This window comes from Dromiciops gliroides, chromosome 3 (assembly GCF_019393635.1).
Source record: "Dromiciops gliroides isolate mDroGli1 chromosome 3, mDroGli1.pri, whole genome shotgun sequence".
NCBI lineage: Eukaryota > Metazoa > Chordata > Mammalia > Microbiotheria > Microbiotheriidae > Dromiciops > Dromiciops gliroides.
In genome coordinates this window covers 408145643-408158910 of record NC_057863.1, presented here as the reverse complement: position 1 = coordinate 408158910, position 13268 = coordinate 408145643, and the positions used below count along the sequence as shown (strand labels likewise).

Below are 13268 nucleotides of genomic sequence, written 5' to 3'. Positions count from 1 at the left end.
GTGGTAAGATAGTGTAAAATTATTTCTCTTTCCCTATGAGGTTATAGCCACATGTGTAAGGCCATTAACATTTTTTAAAAAAGTAATTACAGATTTGCTGCTCGCAGGTCTGAGGACCCCTCTCTTCACTCTCAGCTTTGCCCCAGTAAAGCTCAGTAGCTTCTTATGACTTCCAGGAGCAAATATAAGATGCTGTTTGGCCTTCAAAGCCCTTTATAACCTAGCTCCCTCCTATCTTTCCAGTTCTTTTACACCTTACTGCCCCGCACGCACTCTTTGATCCAGTGACACTGGCCTCCTGGTTGTTTCACAAACAAGACGCTCCATTCCTCAGCTCCAGTCATTTTCTCTGGCTGTCCCTAAAGACTGGAATGCTCTGACTACTAACCTCCCTGGCTTCTCTAAGTCTCAATTAAAACCCAAGCTTCTAAGGCAAGCCTTCCCTAATTCCTCTTAATTCCAACGAGTTCCCACATTTTATTATTTGCTATTTATCTTATATATAGATTGCTTGGGTATCTTTATTTGCACAATGTCTTCCCCATTAGATTGTAAACTCCTTGAGGGCAGAGACTGTCTTTTGCCTCTTTTTGTATATTCAGTGCTTAGCACGGTGCATGGCACATAATAGGTGCTTAATAAATGTTTACTGAAATGTTTATTAAGTTTAATTAAGGTGCCCCAAATATTCAGATTATATTTTAACAGAATTCACCTGTTGTACTTTTCAGTCACATTAAGAACAAAACAATTTGACCAGATTTTGCAGGTTTCTCTTCTCTTTCCTACCTCCTCCCACCCACCACCCCCCAAGTCCTGGGACTTGCTGCTTGATTGGGTTAGTTCTTAGAGCCATTCATAGGATCAGAGATCTAGAGCAGAAAAAGAACCTTAGAGGTCATCTAGTCTATCCTCCTTAGTTTTCAGATGAGGACACAAAGCACCAAAACAAAAATTTGCAGCCTGAGAAGCATCTACCTTGTTCTTTGAGCAAAATGCTTTAGTAGGTGGCTCCAGGTTAAGGTTCAAACAAATACAAGTAATTTAAACTACACCACCATGTTTTCTCATGTCCAATCTAATTCCACTTGAGACATAAGCTTCGAGAGTGGAGACCTTGTTGTAGTTAGTATTTGTATCACCAGTGCCTAGCATAGTAAGTACCTTGCTTATAGTAAGTGCTTAATAAATATTGGATTGAATTGATAATGGAGTTGCTCAGTAAGGCCTAGGGGGTTCTATGGACCTCTAAAGAAAGAAGTTCTACAAGTTCTCTTGTTTATCCATCGTACTTGTGTTTGGTTTAAGGAGGGGCTATAAAAATGAGAAAGGGATTGATATGTTTGGGGGGACTTGTGACTTGGATGGGGGGGGGGTGGGGACAGCTAGCTCACTAGAATAACCTGGAGGCTCAACTGGAGGCTACATGGCAGGGAATAGACCACCTTGATGACTGTCCCACAGGAGTAAGAGAAAATAGGGTCTTTTGTATCTTTACAAAACAAAAGGGAGGAAAGGGCATTACAAAGAACTGGGAGGGGATTTTAGAATAGTAAGATATGCAGCACCCATCCATATCTTGTCTATCATCTTGAAGACCTTGATATTGCTTATCAACATACTGGGGTCATGTCCTGCTACACCTCATACCTGAGATGGGAGAGTGGGCTGTTTTTCCCTTGGTCTTGGGGGGTTGGGATCTTTAGGTTTCTTGGGGTCCCACTGCATTCCCATAACAGATACATGCATGTATTAAATTCCTGCTAGGGGCAAAGCACTATGGGAAATGCTTTATAAATATTATCTCATTTGATCCTCACAACAATCTTGGGAGGTAGGTGCTATTATTATCTCCATTTTGCCATTGAGAAAACTGAAGCAGATAGAAATTAAGTGACTTGCCCAAGGTTATATAGCTAATACATTTATGAGGCTAAATTTGAACTTGGGTCTTCCTGAACTTTAAGCCCAGGGCTCTAACTTTAAGTCCAGCTGTGCTACCCTAGCTGCCTAGGTAAGGGAAGAGAAAGAGTTTCATCTTTACAAGTCAGTGTAGCCCCAGAGAACCCAGACCTACAAGAAAGAGGGCTGGATCTTAAAAATAAAAATAATGTAGAAAATTTCTCTCATTTCAATTATTTATTTGGATGAATATCTTTAGTTAAAAATAGAATTTTCTTGTTTAGATGTCCCACTGATGTGATATTAATCAATGGGAAAGAGGCTGGTAAAAGATGTAGGATGATTTAAAAAAAGGAGATAGAGAGATGAAAAAAAAAACTGAATGCCCACTTTGCTTATTAGCCTTACAGCTCTGGGCATGGGGTAATTATCAAATAATCAAATTCAAAAGGAGATTTTTGTGTTTTTCCACATGACAATGGTTGTCATTTATTCAGCAGTAATTTATTCAGCAAGTACTCTGTGGCACTAGTGATACAAAGAAATGGAAAAAAACACACAACAGTTCCTGACTTCAAGGTGCTTACAATTCTAATGGGAGAGACAACATGTAGATAATTAGGTACATACAAGATATAAACAGAGTAGGTGAAAGCAATCTGAAAAGGGAAGGCATTAGCAGTTGGGAGCAGGAGTGGAAGGGATAGAACTGAGAAAGTCCTCTGACAGAAAGTGGGATTTGAGCTGAGTATTGAAAAAAAGCCAGAAAAACCAGGTGTGAGGAGGCAGAGCATCCCAGGCATTTGGGGATGACACATATAAAACATAGAGAAGAGAGATGAAGTGTTAAATTTGCAGAACTACAAGGAGGCCAGTGTGGCTGGATTGTAGTAGCCAATTTTTATTCTCCTTCTGACCTCTACCCCACCTCCACTTCTTGCTAAGTATAGGATATACATGCTCTGGAAAAAGCCATTCTGTCTACTTTGTGGTATGCATATACCACATGCCAAAGTGATTCAGACACCCGTACCTATTCCACCCTCACTTATTAGCAGCTACATCTGTCTGTCTTTTCTTAATGATGTTCTTCAGTAATAGCTTTGTTCTGGTTGTTAGCATGATTTTAAATCTAACAAAATCTCTCCTATTTTAAAAGACCTCTGCTGAAAGGGATTCTACAACTTCCCTTGCTTATCTATCCCTCTTGGGGAAATGGGAATTAAATTTAGAAGAGGACCTGGGGTCTTGGAAAGGTTTTGGCATCTACTCTTAGCAGAGAGACATAGAAATTCATGATGTCCAGGAGAAAATGCTATTTTTCCCCCCCTCCAGAATGAAATTGAGTTAAGGTAGTCTCGCCTATAACATGATGTCAAGAATAGACCCTGAAAACACTATTCTAGAGAGATTCTGGAATAGGTTTTTCTAGGTCATTCTTTTATTTGTTTTAAGGGCTCAAAATTCCATCACCATTAAGTTTTAGTGGCTTGACAGATGACATCCATTTTTAGGAGACTGGGAAAGATTTAAGTACAGATGGAAAAATAATAATGGGGAATATATTTTTGGAATTTTTATAAAAAAAGAAAGGAAGAAGGTGTTTATTAGAGACTGAAGTAAGGGATGGTGAAAAACTAACAGGCTTTATTCATGAGTTTTAGTGACAGTGGTTGAGTGACATTTGTGTAGAATAGATGGCATCTTGGAATAATGAAACAATTACCTCAACAGCATTCTCTTCTATGGAAGAATTTATATTTTCAGTTTTCTAAATTCTTGGTAATGTGAGTCAAGGCACATTCACTTTTTTTTTTTTGTGGTCATCATTATCCTCAATTTTTAAACACTTCTGAGATTTGAATTATGGGAATTTACCATTTAAGACATTGATTGCCTTCATTCTGAGTTACCAGATGCCAGTTGTCCAAGATTCCAGCCAATCATAAGAGGAATACATACAAGAGCAGACATTCAACTGTCACAAAAGGGGAGACACGCACGAAGTCCAGATACTGCACTGCCTTGGGAAAGCCCGAGAGAATGGCTATTGGCAAGAGTTGAGGTTGCATTCTCTTGGTTTAATTTTCCCCCCACATGGCACTGGAAAGCTGGGCTATGCCATCTCATTCCACACCTGACTTCTATTCCCCCTCTAATATGCCTGATGTCTTGGACATCTCAATCCTATGCATCTTATTAAGCCTGACTCAGTTTCCCCTCTCTTTCTTTTGTGGTAACTCCATAATTATCTCAGATGTCATTGTGATAAAATAATGGAATTTGGCAGACACCCAGGAGTCCCATCTGATTGATTTAGTATTATTTGAATTGGGTGAGAATGCGAAACTAACTAAGTACCTACTTGGGAATGATTAGATATAAGCCACATCTGGTCTGCCCTGAGTGACATATATTGCTGATGTCAGCAGGGGGACCACTCTCAGCCATGCAACTTGCAGGACCTCCCTTTTTGGGGAGGGAGAGAAAAAGTAGAAAAGAGAATGCTCACTCAGAGGAGCTCTCTCTTTTCCTGTTTGTGAGCTTTGAGAGTGGATTGGAGAGTAGCTGCACAGCTGACTCCCATAGAAACTACGGACCCCAGGTGGTGAGTTAATAGAAATGAGGCCAGCTCTTTGAATTAGCTGAGTTGGAAGCACGTTTGGGGATTGAATGAGTCTTTGCTAGAGCCAAGGAGCTTATCCATTTTTCTCTTCCTCTATTCCCTTGTCCCTGGCTTTATTAACTTTACCTTTGTTATATATTTTATTCCCATTAATAAAACCTGATTTGTTTGTGGAAAAGAAGCTGTTAATCTCATTTCTTATTATCCTGGGAGAAAAAACTAAAAAAGGCAGTTTGGAAAAGAGGAAACTTTGGACCTAGAGGTCCCTCATTATTTTCTGAACCCCAATATTATGGCAAGTCACCCAATTAACTCTCACCATATTAAATTTGGCCCTTATATCATGATAAATACAATGTTGGATTTGACCTTGACATCTGCTACCAATTATATTAGATCCTTTAATTTCTCATAATGGCATGAGGATAATTAGGCAGATGATGCAAAAAATGATGAAACAAAGATAAACATTTTTTTTCTAAATTAATATCATAATTGTCTTCTTAATTTATTCTCCACAGGTAATAGTGTAATAATATTAAGTTTTAGGGAATGTTTCATGTTTAACAACTGGACAATAATTGTAAAATCTCTAAAAGATTATGAATTTCCTTAGACACATTTTTGAGAACTCTCATTGATTTGGTTATTGGCAAAGCTATTTAAGGTTGTGTTAAGCTCAATTTTGTAGGAAAATTTCCAAGCTGATTACCAGTGTCTGAAACACATGAAGGACTTTACAGTCACACCCAAAACTCTACAGCTGAGATTTACTAGTCTTAATCATCAGCATCCACACCTGAAAGAGTTTCATTCCACAACTACACCCAGAGGACATCCCAAGAATCATCTGAGAAAAGACTTCCAAAGACTTGAATGGACAATTTCCTGTTTTCCTTTTCCCCATTGCATACACTGTTTATAATGTCCACCTACTAAAGGGGAATTCATTCCCCCTTTAGTTTTTCTCTGTTTGTAATGTCCACCTGCTAAAAGGGAAGTGCCCCCTTTAGCCTTTGTTAATGTATCGCTCAATTTCTTTTTTTCTCTTTTCATTCCCTTTACTTTGTTAGTCATAAGTATCTGTAATATTATTACTTCATGTGAGGAAATGATGTTTCTTCATGAAGCACAGGGGACAGTGTGAGAATCAGGGTGCCACCCCCCTGCTGAGAAAGACATTGTGAGAACCAGGGCAGTACCACCCTGAGGAGAAAGCATGTGATTAGTATCTAGAAGTTATATATATTCATAGAACTGCCTGTAAATCATGTCAATCAATGGTACCAGCCAATTAGCTTGGAGCTGTGTGTGGGGACCGCCCCTCTTGCAGTCCCAAAGGGAGCTTCTGCTCTCAGAGAAAGGGGGAATCCTTCCTTTCAACTGGAGGTTGCAGTGGTGGCTGCAGGGCCAGGGTAGCTAGGCTTTTTCTTTTTGAACTCCGTGTGTTCTTCTTCTCTCTTTTTCTAACTTCTAATATACTTTAATAAATGCTTAATGCCCAAAGACTAGTGCTATAAGCTTCTAATTTAAGGTGACCACATATTAGATTTTAGTCATAATAATGAAATTTTAAAAATCACAGTAAGGACTCTTGATCCATAATATGCTATTTTCTGGTGTGTAAGATAAAAAAACAAGAACAAAAACAAAACCAGCCATTCTCTTTTGATTTATGTGTAGCATATAGATGAAATATCTTTATCTTTCTAACCCACCTCCCAATCAATCAATTCATTCATCAACAATTATTTCTTAAGTGGTCTCTATATTCCAGGAACTTATGTTAGTATGAATGTAATTAAAAATATGAAACAATTGCTTATTTGGTTGGATTTTAGTGAGGTCAGTGAGGTCAGAACAAATAAATCAGGGCTCAATTGTGTAAGTACTATCTCTTCCACTTCTAAATTTTTGTTTATTTTAACTGCTACTTCATTTTATTTACTTTACTCTAAGATTTTAATTCCTCAATCAATCAATCAATATTTATTAAGAACCTATTATATGCTAGGCACAGTGTTGAGCAATGGAGATACAAAAAGAGGCAAAACACAGTTCCTGCCCTCAAGGAGCTCACAATCTAATTGGAGAGACTACATCCAAGCAGATATATATAAAGCAAGATATATACAGGATAAATAGGAAATAATTAACAGAGGGAAAGTACTAGAATTAAGAAGAGTTGGGAAAAGTTTCTCATAGCAGGTAGATTTTAGTTGGGACTCTAAGGAAACCAGGGAAATCAGTGGTTGGAATAGAAGAGGGAGAACATGGGGGCGGCTAGGTGGCGCACTGGATAAAGCACCGGCCCTGAGGACCTGAGTTCAAATCCGGCCTCAGACACTTGACACTTACTAGCTGTGTGACCCTGGGCAAGTCACTTAACCCCCATTGCCCCGCAAAAAAAAAAAAAAAAAGAGGGAGAACATTCCAGGAATGGAGGATAGACAGAGAGAAAATGCCTGGCATTAAGAGATGGAATGACTTGTTCATGGAACAGCCAGGAGGCCAATGTCACAGATCTAAAAGTTGGGAAGTAAGGTATGTGAAGACTGAAAAAGTCCCAACAAACAAGTTTTCAAGGGATTAGGCATTCTAGGAATCAGTGGTTCCTGACATAAAGGAACATTTCTTCTAATTAAAAGACACATGTGTATAACATAAAATATTTGTAATGGGTGATTATAAAAAGCTTTTATATTAGGCAGTCATAGTATAGTGGAAAGAGCTGGAGTTCAAATCTTCCCTCTTCTATGTGTTAGCCATGTCCTCTGTTTAAATCACCAAGCCTCCCTGGGGCTGCAGTATTCTCTTTTGTATAATGAAGGGATCCAACTGGATCATCTCTACACTATCAGCCTTCTGCTGGGAGACATTAAAGCAATGAAAAGGATCAAGTGATTTGTGATGGGTAAACTCCTTTCCCTTCTCCCTCATTTAACATATATGGAAACTGAAATGAAGAGAGAGGAAGAGGAGAAAGGACCGTCCCAAAGTCAGTAGAGTTGGGATACTACTGAAGGCCTCTAGCTCCCAATCAATCAACATTTATGAAGTGCCTGCTATATGCTAGGTACTGTGCTAAGTGCTGGGGATACAGAAAGAGAAAAAAGAGAGCCCCTGCCCTCGAGGAGCTTGCAATTTAATGGAAAATTCTATGTGATACAACCCCCGATTCTCTCATCTTCCCTGTAATTCTCTGTCAGACTTCCAAAGACATCAAATGTCTTATCTCATCCAGGCATTCACATGACCTTCTACTCTTCAGGGGTCTCTGACTGGGAATCAAATTTTCATTCCTTATTTCATGGCATAAGAGAGAAGAGAGGAGACTGAGAAAAGCTAATTGTTATGCATTGTGTGGATCCTTTAAAAACTTTAAAAAAATAATATCACTTACATAGGACTTTATGCTGTGCAAAGTACTTTATCTCATTTGCTCCTCCCAACTAACTTGTGGGGAAGGTATCATTGTCACACCCATTTACAAATGTGGAACTAGATTATTAGAGGGGTTAGATGGCTTGCCGGGGTCACAAAATCAGCATGTCTCTGAGTTCTACTCTAAGACACTCTCCATATCAGTAAATTGCCACTGTTTTCCTTGTTCCAGCCTGAACAACCTTAGAGTCTTTAAACTTTTGGAATGTCTTTCTTTGAAATTTGATGATAATCTTTTGTCTCTCTTGAAAGGTTCTCTATGGGCTGGTTAGCTACAGGTCCTGAAATGGCTACAGTACTTTAATAAAGACTAGACAGTATGATCCAGAATTATTATTTTTTATTTCCTAATGTAGCATATTCCTCTTTAGGCCTTCAGTGTCATATATGTGTTTAAGCTTCATTCAGATCAGTATCAAAAACTTTAAACCTAAGGCCTGGGGCAGCTAGGTGGTGCAGTGGATGGAGCACTGGCCCTGGATTCAGGAGGATCTGAGTTCAATTCCAGTCTCAGACACTTAACACTTACTAGCTGTGTGACCCTGGGCAAGTAACTTAAGCCCAATTGCCTCAACAAAATAAAAAAAATAAATAAATAAAAGTAAAAAAAAAAACAGCAACCAAAAAAACCCCTAAGGCCTTAGTTTGCCCATCTACAGAATGAGGGAGTTGACCCATAAATAGCATTCTACTCTAATGGTCCATGATTTTGTTGAAAGATGAAATATTAATAGAAAAAATGGAAGAAATGAGAGGAGGTGAGGCAGCACTAGGGAGAGAGCAGGACAGGAGGGAGCAGTCCCATGCTCAGGGGGATAAAATGAGATCTGATGTCTGTCTTTAAAGGGGCACTATAAAAACAACCCTAAGTTCATCTGGCAGTAGTGGGCATCCATTCACATGTAAGTGGGTGCAGGACTTTCCCTCTCTCTGCAAAACAACCAAACAGAAACAGCAAGATTATTAAATGGTTCTGGGATAGCTTCTACTAGGAGAGTCCTAAAGCTTTCCTATCTTTTATATTCCATGTCAGGACTTCAAGTTTCCTCTCCTTAAACAATTTGGTTATAAGTACCTACTCCAAGTAAAACACTATGGTAGATACAACAGGTACATTTTTCTCTGGGGATACAAAGATAAACTATAACCCAGATCACAAATGAGTTATCTGGAAGGGAGAAGAGAATAAAACATACATACATAAAGATTATACAAGGCATAATGTGAGAACGGCAAAGTGCTATAAAAATACGAGAAGGGAGAGATCCTTTTCTGTTGGAGGGTGGGGGGGAGTGCAGAGAAACAGCAGTTGCAACCAGTTCATTAAAGGCTTCATAATAGAAGAGGAGGAATCATGAGTTTGTACCCTATCCCTAATATCTAGTAGTTATATGACCATGGACAACTCATTTAACCTCAGTTTTCTCATCTGTAAAATGAGGAGAATGATACCTGTAACTTCCATCCTCACTGCCTTTTGTATGGCTCAAATATATGGCAAGTGTTTTGTGGACCTTAAACCTGTCTTCCTAGGGGCAGCTAGGTGACACAGTGGATAGAGCACTGGCCCTGGATTCAGGAGTACCTGAGTTCAAATCTGGCCTCAGACACTTAACACTTACTAGCTGTGTGACCCTGGGCAAGTCACTTAACCCCAATTGCCTCACACACACACAAAAAAAAAAACAGAAAAAAAAAACCGTCTTCCTGTTGGTAGGAAGACAGGCAGCATGGTATTAGTGGGCTAGAGACTGGTTTGGGATGACATCAGATCCATCTTGGATATGTTGGACTGTGATCCTAAATAAATACCCTTAACCTTCCAGTGCCTCTGGCAACTCTCCATGACTGGAAGTTGTGGAACACTTGTTAATCTGCACTGTGTAAAAGGAATTTTTTTTCCACCAGAAGTTCCCTATAGGATGAAATCACAAAGCATGATATGAATAAATATTATCATAATAGTTATAATAATAGCTGTACAGTGCTTACTAGGTGCCACACACTATGCTAGGCACTTTACAATAAAAAACTATGTCCCAATGCTAAAAAATTTGAAAAGGGCATTTTCCCCTTTTCCTCCATCTCATCATTACTATGCTGTTGTTGGTTGTTGTTGTTCAGTTGTTTTCAGTCATGTCTTGACTTTTCGTCACCCAGTTTTGGGTTTCTTTGTCAAAGATACTGGAGTGGTTTGCTATTTCCTTTTCCAGCTCATTTTACAGATGAAGAAACTGAAGCAAACATGGTTAAGTGACTGGCCCAGGATCATATGGCTATTTTTTGAGGCTGGATTTGAACTCAGATCTTTCTGATTCCAGCCCTAGCACTCGATCCAGTGCGTCACCTAGCTGTCCCCATCATTACTATATTTCCTTTATAACTCCAGCTCTTACCTCACAACTCTTTTCTCCTCCATCAGAGAGAGGAAGATAAGATTAAGCTTAAAACTTTCTTTGATTTGCAAACTTCACTTCTCCAGGAGGATGTTCTTAATCCTGGGATCTGTGAACTAGTTTTTAAAATAATATTTTGATAAACTATTTCGACATAATGAGCTCCCATTGTAATGCTGTGCATTTTATTTTATGCTTCCAAAAACATTATTTTGATAAGGGGTCCATATACTTAGCCAGACTTCCAAAGGGATCATGACACAAAAAGAGGGGTTGTTAACAATATAAGGGGGTGAGAAGATAGGATTTGTAACTGATGAAATATCCAGGTCTCTTGGAACAAAGAAGGGAGATGAAGAAGAGTAGAGAGAAACATTCTTGGACATAAAATCTTAAATGCTTTTCAGTTTCTCTCTATTGAGAAACATTATTTTAGAGTGGGAGTAGAGCTGGGCTTGGAGTTAGAAGAGACTTTGATGGAAATCTCACCTCTGATTCTCCTTAGCTGTGCAACTATGGGCCTTGTTTTTGTTTTTGTTTTTTTCATCTAGAAAATGAGCATAATAATACCTCTAGTAATTAACTCACAATGTTGTTGTGAGGAATATGTGATGTATGTGTAACAAATACATATGTAGAGTGCCGTGCAAACCTTAAAGTGAGATAAAAGCTTTATTATTATTAATATTAATTAGCCTTGGGAAGGCTGGGAATGATAGGAATTGAAGAGTTAAGGAAGAATTTTTTCCTAGGTCATGTAAGATGCTGTTTCAAATGCCTTGTATATAAAATAATATACTTGGGGTAAGTGGGGCTCCTTTCCTTCTCTGTTTCACTCTGTGGCTTGTTTGGAGCAAATTACCTAAGGTTCTGGAAACCTTTGGTGCTTCTCTTTTTCTCTTACTGTCTCATCAATTACTTTCAAAATTTGGTCACTTTTTCCTTAAGTATGTTTCCCTTTCTCTGTATGTTCTTCAACAAATTTGTTATGTGTATCAACTTTTAAAATTATTATTTGTTTATTCCTTTTCTAAGGCTGCCTTTCTCCTGCCTAGAGAAAAAAAGTTAATTTCCTACCACTATAGGATTTTTAGCAAAGGCTAGATTAGAGGGGTCAAACAATGGTGTGATTTCCTTAGTGCATCCTGAACCAGATTAAAATGTAATTGGGAAAAAACATATAAAAGAAACAATCACATTTGAAAACTAAGGCAATATGCAGCCCTCAGGGATCCTTATATATGGATTAGTGACCTCCCTTCCCCAGTTTCTTTTTGAAGTTGCTCTCATTGGGCTAGATGAAACATTTACAGGGGGTGTTGTAGAATGTATTCTTGGTTGGGCAAGAGTCGGACTAGACTTCTAACCTTGAGGGTCTATGATTTTGTATTGTTCTGATTGCTATCCACCCCTCTTCTACTATTGTAGCATAACTATTGGTTATCATTACTCAATGCTTTCTTCTCTTCGACAACTGTTCTTTTCATGTTTTCATCTCAATGTTCCTTTGCCAATATAGTAGCTTTTCTGGCCTTCTCTGTCAGTACTGTGATGCTGTTCAAATTTAACTGAATTGATGGTCATAGTCAAGGAAGTGTTTCAATTGATTTTGTATTTCACAGAGAAGTCGCCCTACCTGTGAAATTCAGATTGCAGTTTTCTAAACACTGCAGCTTATGTACCAAGTGTCTTTTCATAATCTTTCTTTTTTTCTTCTGGAACATTTTAGTTTGCAATACATAGTACTAGGTAATCTTTAATATGTCCCAAACAGTTTTATGTCAATAGTGAATTGATTTACACTATGCCAGTCTTTATGTATTTTCTTAGAACCATTCCTTTGTGGAAAGTCCAAATACTAATAAAATCTGATTGGAATGGATTTTTGGTCTGTAATTGTTCTTGATAGCATGTATAAATGAAATGCTAGCTTTTATTTTATGTATTTTATTTTCTTTTATTTTTTACTTCAGACCTTAGCATCATAGATTTCAAGGTGGATGGAACCTTGCAGACCCGCTTCATTCCTCTTCCCTTTATTTTATAGAATAGGACATTGAGGCACAGAGAAATTAAGAGGTCAAACACATCTTCCACCTCTAAAACCATCAATCTTTCTACTATATCATGCTGCCTCTTATACATTATTTTCTCAATCAACTCTTATTCAATTGGTGCTGAGGTGCCAATTTAGATACTATTTAGCCTGCTAAAAGGGACTGGTTAGCTCAGTTTAGTAGAAAAGAATTCTGGTAATGGGTTTAAGTCCATATAAGCCACTTAGTTTCCCTTCTTTCTATCACCACAGACTACATGCATAAACCTAATTAGTTGTCTTGTCATCATAAGTCATAGAAGGCAGTTAGGTGGTGTAGTGGATAGAGTACTGGACATTGAGTGGGAAAGCCCTAAGCTTGAATCCTGCCTCAGACAATTACTCCCAGGTAACTTAACTTTTTTCTCAGGCTCAGCTTCCTCATCTATAAAATGAGGATGAATAATAATAGCACCTATGTCATATGATTATTGCAAGGATCAAACAAGATACCATATATATAGCACTTCGTAAACTGTAAAGTGCTATGTACTTATTTGCTATTTTTATTACTATAAGAATAAAGAATCTCATATTCCAATGACTTGGGTCAGTAATAATTTTATATGCAAAGGACAATGTCATCATCAATATTATTATTAGCTACTGGGGTTGAAAATATGCTCATTTGGAAAGTGTGGTATCTACACATGATTTCTTGGAGATACCATGGCTTTTCTCATGAGTTTAGAGAGAGGGCACTGTGTGCTTAGTATTTAGCTAACTAGACATATTTTGGTAACTATAATGTATATGTAGTTAAAAGAAAACATGGCTTCTCCCTATGGTCTATTATATTCACTGG

At 38.2% G+C, this 13268-nt stretch overlaps 1 protein-coding gene across 1 annotated transcript in view; it reads left to right on the top strand.

The window, feature by feature from the left end:
- PLCL1 (phospholipase C like 1 (inactive)) overlaps nucleotides 1-13268 on the top strand; it is a 437313-nt gene that overhangs the window by 390677 nt on the left and 33368 nt on the right. The window lies entirely within an intron of this gene.